The 13,450-nt window shown below is 45.9% G+C and overlaps 1 protein-coding gene across 2 annotated transcripts in view; it reads left to right on the forward strand.

Annotated features, from left to right (window-relative positions):
* Positions 1–226: 226 nt before the first annotated feature.
* LOC124796300 (ras-related protein Rab-37-like) overlaps positions 227–13,450 on the forward strand; it is a 335,644-nt gene continuing 322,420 nt past the window's right edge. For both annotated transcript variants that reach the window (XM_047260426.1, XM_047260434.1), the window contains exon 1: positions 227–279. The gene's annotated coding sequence lies outside the window, so the exon portion shown is untranslated. The remainder of the gene's footprint in view (positions 280–13,450) is intronic.

Consider the following 13,450-nt stretch of genomic DNA (forward strand, 5'->3'; position numbering starts at 1 on the left):
GTACGGCCGCTTAAATGAGCCGGCTCACACGTTAATTGAACGAGGCGTGGCGCCGCTCCCGCTGCTTAGGGATGCCGTCTACCAAACGCGAAATGCGGTGCACGGCAGAGGCGAGCCGTTTCCACGGCGACGGATGGCGGATGGCGGCGTGGTGCGGGCTGCGGCCGCACGGCGCGCTGGCGTCTGTGGCGGCGCTCTGCCCACCCCAGAGACCGTGGCAGCGGCACAGTCGCAGTCTCGTCCGCTGGCGTCGCGCTGCTTGTCCGGAAGCACCAGCAGGTGAGTCCGAGGCTGCCACGCCGACACGTACGCCGTATGACCAAATGTGAGAGAGAGTTCTTTGCTGATGCATTTAACTCCACATCCATATCTAAATTCCCCCAGCCACATTATCAAGCGTGGAGCAGAATGTTTTTGGTATCAGTTCCACTTGCCCGCTTTGCTGCACCATTCACCAACGTGCAGGGGAAGAACAACCGCAGATAAACCCCCGTACGAACGCAAATTTGTCTGATTTTCTCGTCTTGGTTAATTCGTGATACATAATTGGGGGTGGGAGAGGGCTAATATGTTAGCAGAATGCCTTCGGGCGTACTCATTCGTAATTTCAACAGTAAATCTTTCCGTGTTGCGTAACACCCTAAAATACTTCCTGTATACAGGCTGTACAGCCTCAGTCTACTTAAGGAACAACAAACGTGACTTGTATTTCTTCAAAGTGATCAAGTGACCAAGGATTAGCATTACATAGCGTATTTGGCGCTAAGGAAGCTTCCTTTACTTAAATCTGTCAGTTGCTGCCTGCGTTGTTGCCGTGGTTGTGCTACTTTCGTAAAAGGGAAAACGAACTGCCTTCAGTTACAAATCGTGACTTATATTTCAATATATGATACATTTCGAGCCACGGCTGCTCGTCTTCAGATGCTTGACCAATTCGTCAGCGTCTGCTTCTACATGATTACTCTTCCATTCACAATTAAGTGCCTGAGAGAGGGTTCATCGAACGACATTCAATCTCTTTCTCTAGTGTTCCAACCTCCGATAGTGTGCGGGAAAAAAGAACGTCAATCTTTCTTTGCAAACTCTTATTTCTCCTGTTTTATTATGATACCTTCTCCCTAAGTACGTGGGCTGTCAACGAAATATTCTCTCCCTCTAAGGAGAAAGTTGGTGACAGAAAGTTAATGATAAAATCCTGCGCAACGAAAAACATCTTTGTTTTAGTGATTGCCACCTCTGTTCGCGTATATTACCCGTAGCATTATCTCCCCTGTTTCACGTTAATATAAAACGAGCTGCTCTTTTTGAATTTTCTCGATTTCCTCCGTCAATCCTGCCTGATGCGGATCCCACACCCCACAACAGTATTGCAGAAGAGGGCGGACAAGCGTTGCGTTATCTTCAGCGCATTTCTTACATCTTCTAAGTGTTCTGCCAGTAAACCTCAGTCTTCAATTTGATTCTCTCATGACATTATCTACGTAATCGTTACAAGTTATTCTTAATTGTAATCTCTAAGTATTTAGTTGAATTTACAGCCTTTAGATTGGTGTGATTTATCGTGTAACCGAAATTTAAGGTATCCCTTTAAGTACTCATGTGGATGACTTCACACTTTTAATTATTTATAGTCAATTTCCACTTTTCATACCATACAGGTTTACAAATTTTTGGGAATTTAGGTTACTAGCAGTCTGCTTCCAGCAGTGGTTATATAGTTTTTAAGTACAGTATGAGTGGGCATATTTACATACATACTGTCTCAATGCATATTTGTAAACGCTTGCCTGAAATTTAAGAATTTCAGACAAGCGTTTAAAAATCTGCTGTGGCACGAAATGAGTGTATATTTACGTAAATGTCTACTCATATCGTGCATAAAAACTATCAAACTGCTGGAAACAGACCACTAGTAATCTAATTTTTTTAGAAAGTTCTGTAGACACATATAGCTCCCTGAGGGAGTGCTAGTTCTGCAAGGCCTGCAGGAGAGTTTCTGTGAAGTTTGGAAGATAGGAGACGAGGTACTGGCTGAAATGGAGCTGTGAGGACGCGTCGTGAGTCTTGTTTGGGTAGCTCAGATGGTAGAGCACTTACTCGCGAAAGGCAAAGGTCCCGAGTTCGAATCTCGGTCCGGGACACAGTTTTAATCTGACAGGAAGTTTCATTTCAGTGCATACTCCGCTCTTGAGTGAAAAATTGAGTGAATCCATTCTGATAAAATATGGATTACACACATGAAGTCTGAATCACATTTCAGCGAGTTCATAGCACAGAAGAAGGCAAATTAGATTTGTAGCCTTTAACAGAATCACTTACCGCGTAGCCTTTAACAGACACACTTACTGCGACTGAATATCAACAAAATTTCTAAGCATCCATAGTTCTGTGAAAATTTATAACTCCGTAACAGCAAAACTAATGACTTTAACTGAACTGAACTGAACAGGTAGCAAATCTATATTGAAAGAAGACTAACACGAGTTCTTTCGCCTTTAAACTGAAGGAATTCATGCTAATATATTTATGATGATGTATCTTTAGTGGTTGTACAGAATCGAAGCAAAGGGTTGTATCAGGGGCGATTAAAAGATTTCCCTTTGAGGGCACTGCAGCAGCGTATGTGCAATGTAGCGCGATTCCGATGCTGATGTATAAGCTTCGACATGTAGGCGAGAGATTAGTTTGGCATTCATGTCTTTCCGAAGCGCATACGGTAACCGCGCAAACGTTAGCTATAGCGACCTCCAATCAGGACCAAAGTGCTGTTACTCTGTTCTCGGCTACCGAAGGACAAACACAGGTAGACATCAATCGCAGAATGAATAATGTGTAGGGGGCAGCATGTCTGTCCAAAACCGCCATTGTAGGAAGGTGCACGAGAAGAGGTGCTGCTGCCTCATGACAACACACGTCCCCATATCGCAAATCTTGTAACGCAGGAGTCACACCCATTCAAGTGGGAGACACTCGAGCACCCGACCTATAGTTCTGATTTCTCCCCATGCGATTGTGACGCCTTCGGACCCTTAAAAAGGCCTTTATTGGTCGACGATTCTTGTCGACGAGGTTGTGCACCAGCAGTTACGCACTCCTTCACATAGCAGGAAGCGGTGTTTTACCAAAGGAGTATCTTCAGCCAGGTGCGTCGGTGAAATGATTGCCTAAATGCTCACGGCGATTTTACATGATTGGTATACCGATTCTGGACTGTACGGTCTTCGTACGAAAACTTCCTGATCGGATACTGCGTTGATTTCGCTTTAAAATCCGTAACTGCATAGAATAAAGGGATATTTTATCGATGCTTTTCCGAGAATCTCTTTTAAGCAGAATTAATACAAATGTCATCGAAGACACTTTTAATGCTGTGAGCTGAAGTCCGTAAAGGAATATGTTTTCTGACGTGTATACATATCTCAAACCTGTTACGAAAATTATGGTTTGAACACTTATCTACAACGAAAACCAAACACACTGTAACTGTTTGAGGCCAGTATTAAATCACTAACAGGCGCACAGTGAAAGGCAGAAGTGGACAACGTGTGTGTCCATGGTGCGATATGTAGAGTACAGATCAAAATGTAGGATTGTCTCTGAAAAAATCATATCTTGCATATAAGTATCGTACAACGTGTACAAACTGTACCCTCTATTTTCGGAAGAGTTATAAGTTCTTGGATATGCTGAACCCTATACGTATCACACGCTTAGAATCAATTTACGTTACCAGTTCGTGGCTTGATAAATTCCAGCTACCATTATTCCTTGGATTTTTATGTCATAAAACCTGCTTGCCATGTAATAGTTCGCGAGTACGAAGACTACTAATCTCCCATTGCTGGCAAGGGTGTCGGTTGGGAACAATGCAATGTCAGTAAATATGTTGGCTGCTAGGACGCGGATATCTAGATGTACTAGAATTTATTCATTTGTGTTAACGCTGAAGGCACTGAAATGATCATAGTGAATGCGTTTCCTGTGTGACTCAACGTACAGATGTGCGATCAGAAATTTGTGCCTTTGAAAATTGTTTCAGAAACGCGGGGTTCGCTCTGAGTGCGACTCCGAAGCCAAACTACAATACGAAAATTAACAGCTCCGAAATTTCTTTATACTTTCGCAACCGAGCGAGGTGACGTAATGTTTAAGACACTGAACTGGCGTTCGAGATAAAGGCAGTACACATTTCCGGCCGGCCACACTGAATTAGTCTTTCCTTGATTGCCACAAGTCACTTAAAAACGCCATAATAGTTTTATGTGAAAGGACTAAATGCTTCCCTTCCCCATCCCTGCCCGATCCGGACTTTTGATCAGTCTCTAATGATTTTTTGTCGACAGGGCGCTAAAATCGAGATCTTGGAATCTTGTTTTTTTTCGCTATTTCTATTTTGATTCAGACACAACCATACCCAGCCAGCCTCTTTCGAATGGCTGTTCTATCCGTCACGTTCTAAATTCCTTCTGATGATAACACTGACACGGCATATTTCATGCACAGAATGCTGTATACTGCTAACAAAACGGAAATAGCTCCAATACGGTGCTAGATGGAGAAAGTCTGCTGACATTCTCATGAGAATAACAGAATTTAAACAGGTACATTACTGCCGTAGAAGATGCGGTTCTAAATCGTTTTGCATTTTGCGCTACCGTGATACATTTTACCACTCTTTAGTAGTGCTCTCCAGGGAGGCAGTCTTAATCCGTACCAAGACAGCGGGGTCGAAATATGGCCCAAGAGAGCATCATTTCTTGTTTTAAATTTTCGTGTAATGCACATTTGAAATATATTTAAGTATAAGGAAAACCAGTGCCAATCTGTTCTATTATTTCTCGTTTATGTATAATGCGATTTCAAAAAGTTATATATTATTATGGCAGGCCAAGTAACTTATTCAGTGCTGCAGTGCACTTGAAAGTGACACAGCTAGACTGCTTTCCAACAGCCACCAAATCTCTCTAAACCCCACTCCACTACAGCTGGAGGTGACATAGCGTTTGATCCGTATAGCGCCAGAACTTCACAGTGAGTCTGTGTGCGATGTAGATGTTTAGCCCATAGAAATCGTACATTCCCACGTATTTCAGCATCGGAGTAAGTTTCCAGCTGTCGTGTCTCTATATTCCCACATTGTAATGCACCTGTTAACTGCACCATAGCAGAACTGTTTCTGCAGAATACACGGAACATGTACTCTCTTTTTACAAAGCGCCACTTTTTTTGATGAATGGTGTTAGCTTGGGACGACATGTGGGACTTCCTTTTTGAAGTATCTTTTTTGCTTCAGATTCTCAGATGGATATCATCATGAATCGACGTTAGAGGAGGAGACTATATCCTAAGTACCGTGAATATCTTGTGAAGAGAGCTGCACCATTTTCGAAAAAAAGACTCGAACACGAGACTGATTCCACCATTTAAAAGGTTTATCATTTCAAAGATTACAGAGAAAATTATGATTCGTTGCTTTCTCTCCCTTTTTTAATTTTTTACGTTACAGTAACAGTGTTAAACGTTATCTACGTCTGACAAGATAAAATACAGTTGCCTAATTCAGTCTAAAATATGCTGTAGAGAGTAATATAACTACTGCGGAACTGCCTCCTGGCAAAACTTGACGCTGTAGTGCTTAACTGAAGTCTCAAGTTAATTACACTCACGGGCGAAAGTGTTACGAAATTTCATGCTTTTTAACAGAACTGATAATAGGTACACCATCTGAGCTCAGAGTTCAGATTGTTAGTTTGATATTTGAAAACATGTACACTACTGGCCATTAAAATTGCTACACCAAGAAGAAATGCAGATGAAAGACGGGTATTCATTGGACAAATATATTATACTGGAACTGACATGTGATTACATTTTCACACAATTTGGGAGCATAGATCCTGAGAAATCAGTACCCAGAACAACCCCCTCTGGCCGTAATAACGGCATTGATACGCCTGGGCATTGAGTCACACAGAGCTGCCCATGCAGCTTCAACGCGATACCGCAGTTCATCAGGAGTAGTGACTGGCGTATTGTGACGAGCCAGTTGCTCGGCCACCATTGACCAGACGTTTCCAATTGGTGAGAGATCTGGAGATTGTGCTGGCCAGGGCAGCAGTCGAACATTTTCTGTATCCAGAAAGGCCCGTACAGGACCTGCAACATGCGGTCGTGCATTATCCTGCTGAAATGTAGGGTTTCGCAGGGATCGAATGAAGGGTAGAGCCACGGGTCGTAACACATCTGAAATGTAACGTCCACTGTTCAAAGTGCCGTCAGTGCGAACACGAGGTGACAGAGACGTGTAACCAATGGCACCCCATACCATCACGCCGGGTGATACGCCAGTATGGCGACGACGAATACACGCTTCAAAAATGGCTCTGAGCACTATGGGACTTAACAGCTATGGTCATCAGTCCCCTAGAACTTAGAACTACTTAAACCTAACTAACCTAAGGACAGCACACAACACCCAGCCATCACGAGGCAGAGAAAATCCCTGACCCCGCCGGGAATCGAACCCGGGAACCCGGACGTGGGAAGCGAGAACGCTACACGCTTCCAATGTGCGTTCACCGCGATGTCGCCATGCATGGATGCGACCATCATGATGCTGTAAACAGAACCTGGATTCATACGAAAAAATCACGCTTTGCCATTCGTGCACCCACGTTCGGCGTTGAGTACACCATCGCAGGCGCTCCTGTCTGTGATGCAGGGTCAAGGGTAACCGCAGCCATGGTCTCCGAGCTGATAGTCCATGCTGCTGCAAACGTCGTCGAACTGTTCGTGCAGATGGTTTTTGTCTTGCAAACATCCCCATCTGTTGACTCAGGGATCGAGACGTAGCTGCACGATCCGTTACAGCCATGTGGATAAGATGCCTGTCATCTCGACTGCTAGTGATACGAGGCCGTTGGGATCCGGCACGGCGTTCCGTATTTCCCTCCTGAAACCACCGATTCCATATTCTGCTAACAGTCATTCGATCTCGACCAACGCGAGCAGCAATGTCACGATACGAGAAACCGCAACCGCGATAGGCTACAATCCGACCTTTATCAAAGTCGGAAACGTGATGCTACGCATTTCTGCTCCTTACACGAGGCATCACAACAACGTGTCACCAGCCAACGCCGGTCAACTGGTGTTTGTGTATGAGAAATCGGTTGGAAACTTTCCTCATGTCAGCACGTTGTAGGTGTCGTCACCGGCGCCAACCTTGTGTGAATGCTCTTCAAAGCTAATCATTTGCATATTACAGCCGGCCTCAGTGACCGAGCGGTTCTAGGCGCTACAGTCTGGAACCGCGCGACCGCTACGGTCGCAGGTTCGAATCCTGCCTCGGGCATGGATGTGTGTGATGTCCTTAGGTTAGTTAGGTTTAAGTAGTTCTAAGTTCTAGGGGACTGATGACCACAGCAGATGTCCTTATGTTATTTAGGTTTAAGTAGTTCTAAGTTCTAGGGGACTGATGACCACAGCAGTTAAGTCCCATAGTGCTCAGAGCCATTTGAACCATTTTGCAAATCACAGCGTCTTCTTCCTGTCGGTTAAATTTCGCGTCTGTAGCACGTGATCTTCGTGGTGTAGCAATTTAAATGGCCAGTAGTGTACTTTCTACACTGCAGGTAGTTGGTGGTAGCTTTAGGAACTCGAAGTCCATTTTCCTTTTTTGGAATAACACGTGGGTAACTGTTAGTCAACCGCTAATGCAATACACACTCTCCGAAGTGATTTAGTTGGAGAGACCTGCCGGCTTGCAAGTGGACCCACTTGCACCCTGAGACAATTAGCATCATGCCATGATTTGGATTCGATACGAAACATAAAAAGCAGGATAGCTATCCTGATGTACGACCGGCCTCCACCCACAGGTCGCAAAGGCTGGTCAGATGCAAGCGGAGACAACTCAGCCGCCAAAGAAACGCAATAGACCTTCAGGGTGGTGGTGGTGGTGGTGGTGGTGGTGGCGGAAATTCGGACATAAGCACTCTTATGAACGTAGTGTTAATTAAACCTAAGAGACACAATTTTGAAGAAATAGTCGCCTGCAGGATGCCGTAAAGCAAGGAACGGAAGCACACGATCGGACATTGGGCACCCGTATGGACAAAATCGATCTGTGAATATCCGCCGTACGACGATACCTCCTCCGACTGCTTGAACAATGCTCTGTGAACCAGATGCGTCGCCTCGAGTCGCTTCAGAGGACCCGTAGCCTTGCTTTGACGTATACCAATCGAATCGTCAATACAAATCTTTTTTCAAAGTGCGGATGTGGCCAAAGAAAAACGATACAGAAATAAAAAGCTACCATACTTCACTTAAATTCATCCTATAATTTCATTCGGGACCATTTGTTAAGTTAAGTCATAAAATCCGGTAGCGTGTAACACGAATTATGTCCGGAAGTATATTTATTCCTTACTGAAATTTGTCATAAACAATATTTCAAACCAACTGCTCGGTTCAACGAATCAGAAATAAGAATAGTCTCATAAAGAAGTAAAGTCATTCGCTCCAGAAAGGTGTCTAATGTTCAAAAACACACATCTTTAGCTACTTGCTAGCAGCCACAAACAGTGCCAAAACTCGACAGCAGTGCGCTTCTGACATCGCGAATGTGGTTCATCGTTCGTAAGTACACGATCTGATTAAAATTATCCGGACACCTATTACTGGATATTATTTTGGAGTACGTTCACCCTTCGCCTTTATGACGGCTTAAATCTGCTGCAGATACTGTCAGTGAGGCGCTTGAATGTTTGCGGAGGAATGGTAACACGTTATTCCTCAAGAGCTAAAACCACAGAAGGTAATGATACTGGACTCTGGGGTCTGGAGTGAAGTCGAAGTTCTAATTCACCGCAAAGGTGTTCCATTGTTGAATCGGATTCAAGTTGGGACTCCGAGCATGTCAGTCCATTTCAAGGATATTGTTGTCCACAAAGCATTGCCTCATAGATGGTCAATTAAAAGAGGTCGCATTGTCATGCTGGCCGGCCGCTGTGGCCGAGCGGTTCCAGGCGCTCCAGTCCGGAACCGCTCTGCTCCTATGGTCGCAGGTTCGAATCCTGCCTCGGGCATGGATGTGTGTGATATCCTTAGGTTAGTTAGGTTTAAGTAGTTCTAAGTCTAGGGGACTCATGACCTCAGACATTACGTCTCATAGTGCTTAGAGCCATTTGAACCATTTATCATGCTGATACAGTCAGTCACTCTCCGAATTGTTCTTGTAGTGCACACATTGCACGATGATGTTAAAAGTCTTCATATTATCCGCATTTATCGTTTTCTTAATCGCAGTAACATGACCACACCCTAACCACGAAGAACATCCCCATAGCGAAACACCACCTGCTCTGTACTTCACTGCTTGCATCGTACATTATGGCACGCAACATTGTCCATGCATTTGCTAAACCCAAATACGTCATCGGAATGCCTCTGGGTATAGCGTGATTCGGCACCCAAAATCATTCGTTTCCAGCCATCCATTGTACCACCTCAGGCGTCGCTTATCATTGATTTCATAAATGTGTCGCTTATGACGAACTGCTCGACCGTTGTAGCCCATTCTTTTAATTTCCTGCCCAGTCATTGTGTTAGTCGGACAGCTGGTAGCACTTTGGACCTGTCTGATGGTTCCTTCCGCTGATTTCCTGCTATTTCTTACAACCACCCTCAGCAATGCTTGATTGTCCCTGTCCGTCAGTATACGAGGCGTTTCTAATCTTGGTACAGCTGTGCTTGTTCCTTCGTGTTTCTACTTGAGAATCACATCACCAACAGTCGACTTCGGCGGCTTTAGGAGGGCCGAAATGTCTCTCATGGATTGCGACAGCCAGTGGCTAATCCACTGGGCTCTCCAGACACCTATTCTGCCGTTACTGCTTGTCAGCTGACAACACAACATCATCTAGGCTTCTTTACGTCTAACTTGGGCTCTCACCACACGATTATCCAGTGTAATTGCAACAGATACTATAGTGACCTACCGGTAATGCAACACCTTGTCTCCTATTCTGAGTTCTGTCTTGTTCTTTAAGAAACGCATTTCGTGGTTATCAGCCGTTCTGTCAGAACCATGCCAGCCCCAGGGTAGTATCTGTTGTGGTCTGCACTTTAGTTCGCTCCTATGTCATTAGTTACTGGATCACCTTACGTACCAACTTGGAAGCAATAGTGTTTCGAGGCAAACGACTCTGGCAATCACTATTTTCAGTGTCTACCTCCCTCTGGGTAAGCCACTTCCTTACACTGAACTGTCTACCTTAATCTAGCAACTCCTACTCCCGTTGCTCGTCCTTCGGGACATTAATGCCCACCACCCACTGTGGGGGAGTGTCACTTCAACAGATAGGAATCCCTTAATTGACCAACTTACCACGGGCCTTGATTTGTCTCTCCTCAATGATGTTTCCCCTACCCACTTCGGTGCCACTCATGGCACCTTCTCTGCTATCGATCTCACGATCTCCTCCCCTGCTCTTGTGGCTTCCCTACATTCGTCATCCCATGACCTTTGTGACAGTAACCACTTTCCTGTGGTTCTATCGTTTCCCTGCTGGCGCCACGCAGACAGGCCCCTACGTTGGGCATTCTGCAGGGCCAATTGGTCTTTGTATACATCTACCATGCACTTTGACAGCTCCCTCTCGAATTCCATTCATGTAGTCGTACAAGGCGTCTCAGCCACTATTCTTCATGCTGCTGACACTGCTGTCTCCCTACCCACAGGTCCCCTCGTCGTCGACCAGTACTGTGGTGACCAAGGATGTCGCCATTGCTGTCCAGAAGCAATGTAACTGACACCCTTCACAGACCAACCTCCTCGTTTTTTAAGCATCTCTGCGCTAAGGCTCGTTTCCTTACTAAGCGGAGTAAAAAGGAGAATGCTGGGAGCGCTATGTTCCCTCCCTGTCGACATATGCCTCTTCATCACAGGTTTGGTCCAAGTTCTGTAGCCTTGTGGGCCACCAGCGACAGTGACTGTTCAGGGTCTTAACCTCCGAGGTGCACAGATCCATTGGTCCTAGTGGAACACCTCACGGCACACTTTATGGTGGCATCAGCGTCCTCTTCCTATCCTACTACCTTTCTCTGGCAGAGACGCAGAGTTGAACGGACCCACATCAGTTTCATCTCGCACCACACTGAGCCCTATAATGCACCCTTCACCGAATGGGAATTGTTCCACGCTCTTACCTCTTCCCCAGAAACCGCCCCAGCCCCAGATTCCATCAACCAGATGATCCAGCAATTGGAAGTTCCCCAGAGGCAACCTCTCCTCAGGGTCTTCAACTGCATTTGGCTAGTGGGTGCTTTTCTGTCACAATGGCGAGACAATATAGTTATCCCTATCCTTAAGCCCAGGAGGAACCCAAGTCTCTCGTCAGCTCCTGCTTAGTTAGCCTGATCAATGTACTTTATAAACTACTCAAGAGGTTGGTAAGCTTCAGATTATGTTGGGTACTCGAATCTCGGGGTCTTTTGTCACTGTATCAGTGTGACTTCGGGGCAAGATGATTTCTAACTGACCATTTACTAAGAGTGGAATCAGCCATCCGACAGGCCTTTAGTCACTGCTGGCACCCTGTTGCGGCCTTCTTTGACGTATATAAGGCGTGTGACATGGCTTGCCGCCATCACATTTGTTACCTTCGATGACTGGGGTTTCTGTGGTGGCTTTCAGATTTTTATCTGCATGTTTTCGTCACTGGCTTTTCTGGGTTCGAGGTGGCACTTCACTCAGCTCCTCTTGGATTCTGGAGAATGGTGTCCCACAGGGTTCTGTGATACGTGTCACACTCTCCCTCATTGCCATCAACGGGCTTCTTACCTCTGTTAGGTTGTACATCGACGATTTTTGCATCTGGTGCAACTTCCACTCGGTAGCATGTCCTGAGTGTCGGCTCCAAGGTGGTGCCATCGGAAGGGCCTCTGTATGGGCCACTTCCCATGACTTCCAGTTTTCTCCTTCCAAAACACGGTTTATGCATTTTTGTCGTCGACCTACAGTACACCATGATCCAGAACTTTATTTAGGCGACCATCTCCTCGATGTTGTAGCACAGTCCCGTTTCTTGAGCTTTACGTTTGATAACCAGCTGACATGACTGCCCCACATTCTTCACCTTAAGACTACATGTATGCAGAAGCTTAATGCTCTCCATCTGCTGGCCTACACTTCTCGGGGTGCTGACCATTCCGCTCTTCATCTTCACCGTGCTCTGGTCTTGTCCAGGCTACATTATGGTGGTCAGGTTTATGGTTCAGCAGCTCCTTCCACTTTTAAACTGCTTGACTCTGTTCATCATTGTGGAGTGCGTCTGGCTGTTGGTGCCTTTCGCTCTAGTCCCATTGATAGTCTCCTCACAGAAGCGGGGACTCCCCTCTACAGATACATTGCAGCCAACTTCTTGTTCCTTACGCAATCGCCATTAGCGAGTTCCCTGACCATCCTGTGTACCCTGTGCCCTTTGCCAACGAGGGATGTCTCCCACCTAACACCAGCCCATGAGTAGGATTGCGGGTTGGCATGCGTCTCATTCCCTCCATAGGGATCTCCATCTGCACTCAATGGACTGCTGCATCCTGTATCTTTCCTCTCATAACCCCCCCCTTAGATGGTGCCTCGACCACGGATTAGGACCGATCTATTCCAATGTCCTGAAATTTCTGTCGCTCCTGTGGTTTTCTGACGTCTTGTATGTGCTATCCTTGCCGAGTTCCAGGGTGCCACCATGTGTTGCACTGATGACAATCGACAAGGTGGGATATGCTTTCACGTCAGCCCCTGGCTTCGCACACCATTTATTGCAAGGATCTTGTAGTGAGTTTACAGTACAGCTTCTAGCCATTCACAGATCCCTCCTTTTTGTGTCTCACACCTCCCTCCACAGCGTTTCAATTTGTTCAGATTCCATGAGCAGCCTGCCCATGACCTTCTGTGCCCTTGAGCGTGCCGCCTGCTCAGTCGTCTTCCTCTGCGTCCGAAGTCATGTGGGCATCTCATGGAATGAACTGGCTGACCGTCTGGCTAGAGAAGCAAATACTTCCTCTCCCTCCGCCCACTTCCTTTTATGATTCCAGCTGTGGATGTGCGGATCTACGTCAAATCTCTTTTTGCCCAAAAACTGGAATGACATCTGGTGCACTACTCCTCACAGTAATAAACTCCGCACAATCAAGGAGTCTACTGCAGTTTGGCGCTCTTCCTTCCACTCCTCTCGGAAGGAGTGCCCCATTTAATGCCGTTTACGCATTGGTCATACCCGGCTCACCCATTAACCTCCTACGTAACGACCCACGCCCACAATGTGGTTGTGAAGCCAGACTGTCGATATCTTACATATTGGTGGATGGTCCCCTTCTTTCGGCCCTTTGTGTTAAGTAAGGTCTTCCCAATTGCTTAAATTTATTAGTAGCGGACGACCCAAAT

Source organism: Schistocerca piceifrons, chromosome 1, assembly GCF_021461385.2.
Source record: "Schistocerca piceifrons isolate TAMUIC-IGC-003096 chromosome 1, iqSchPice1.1, whole genome shotgun sequence".
NCBI lineage: Eukaryota > Metazoa > Arthropoda > Insecta > Orthoptera > Acrididae > Schistocerca > Schistocerca piceifrons.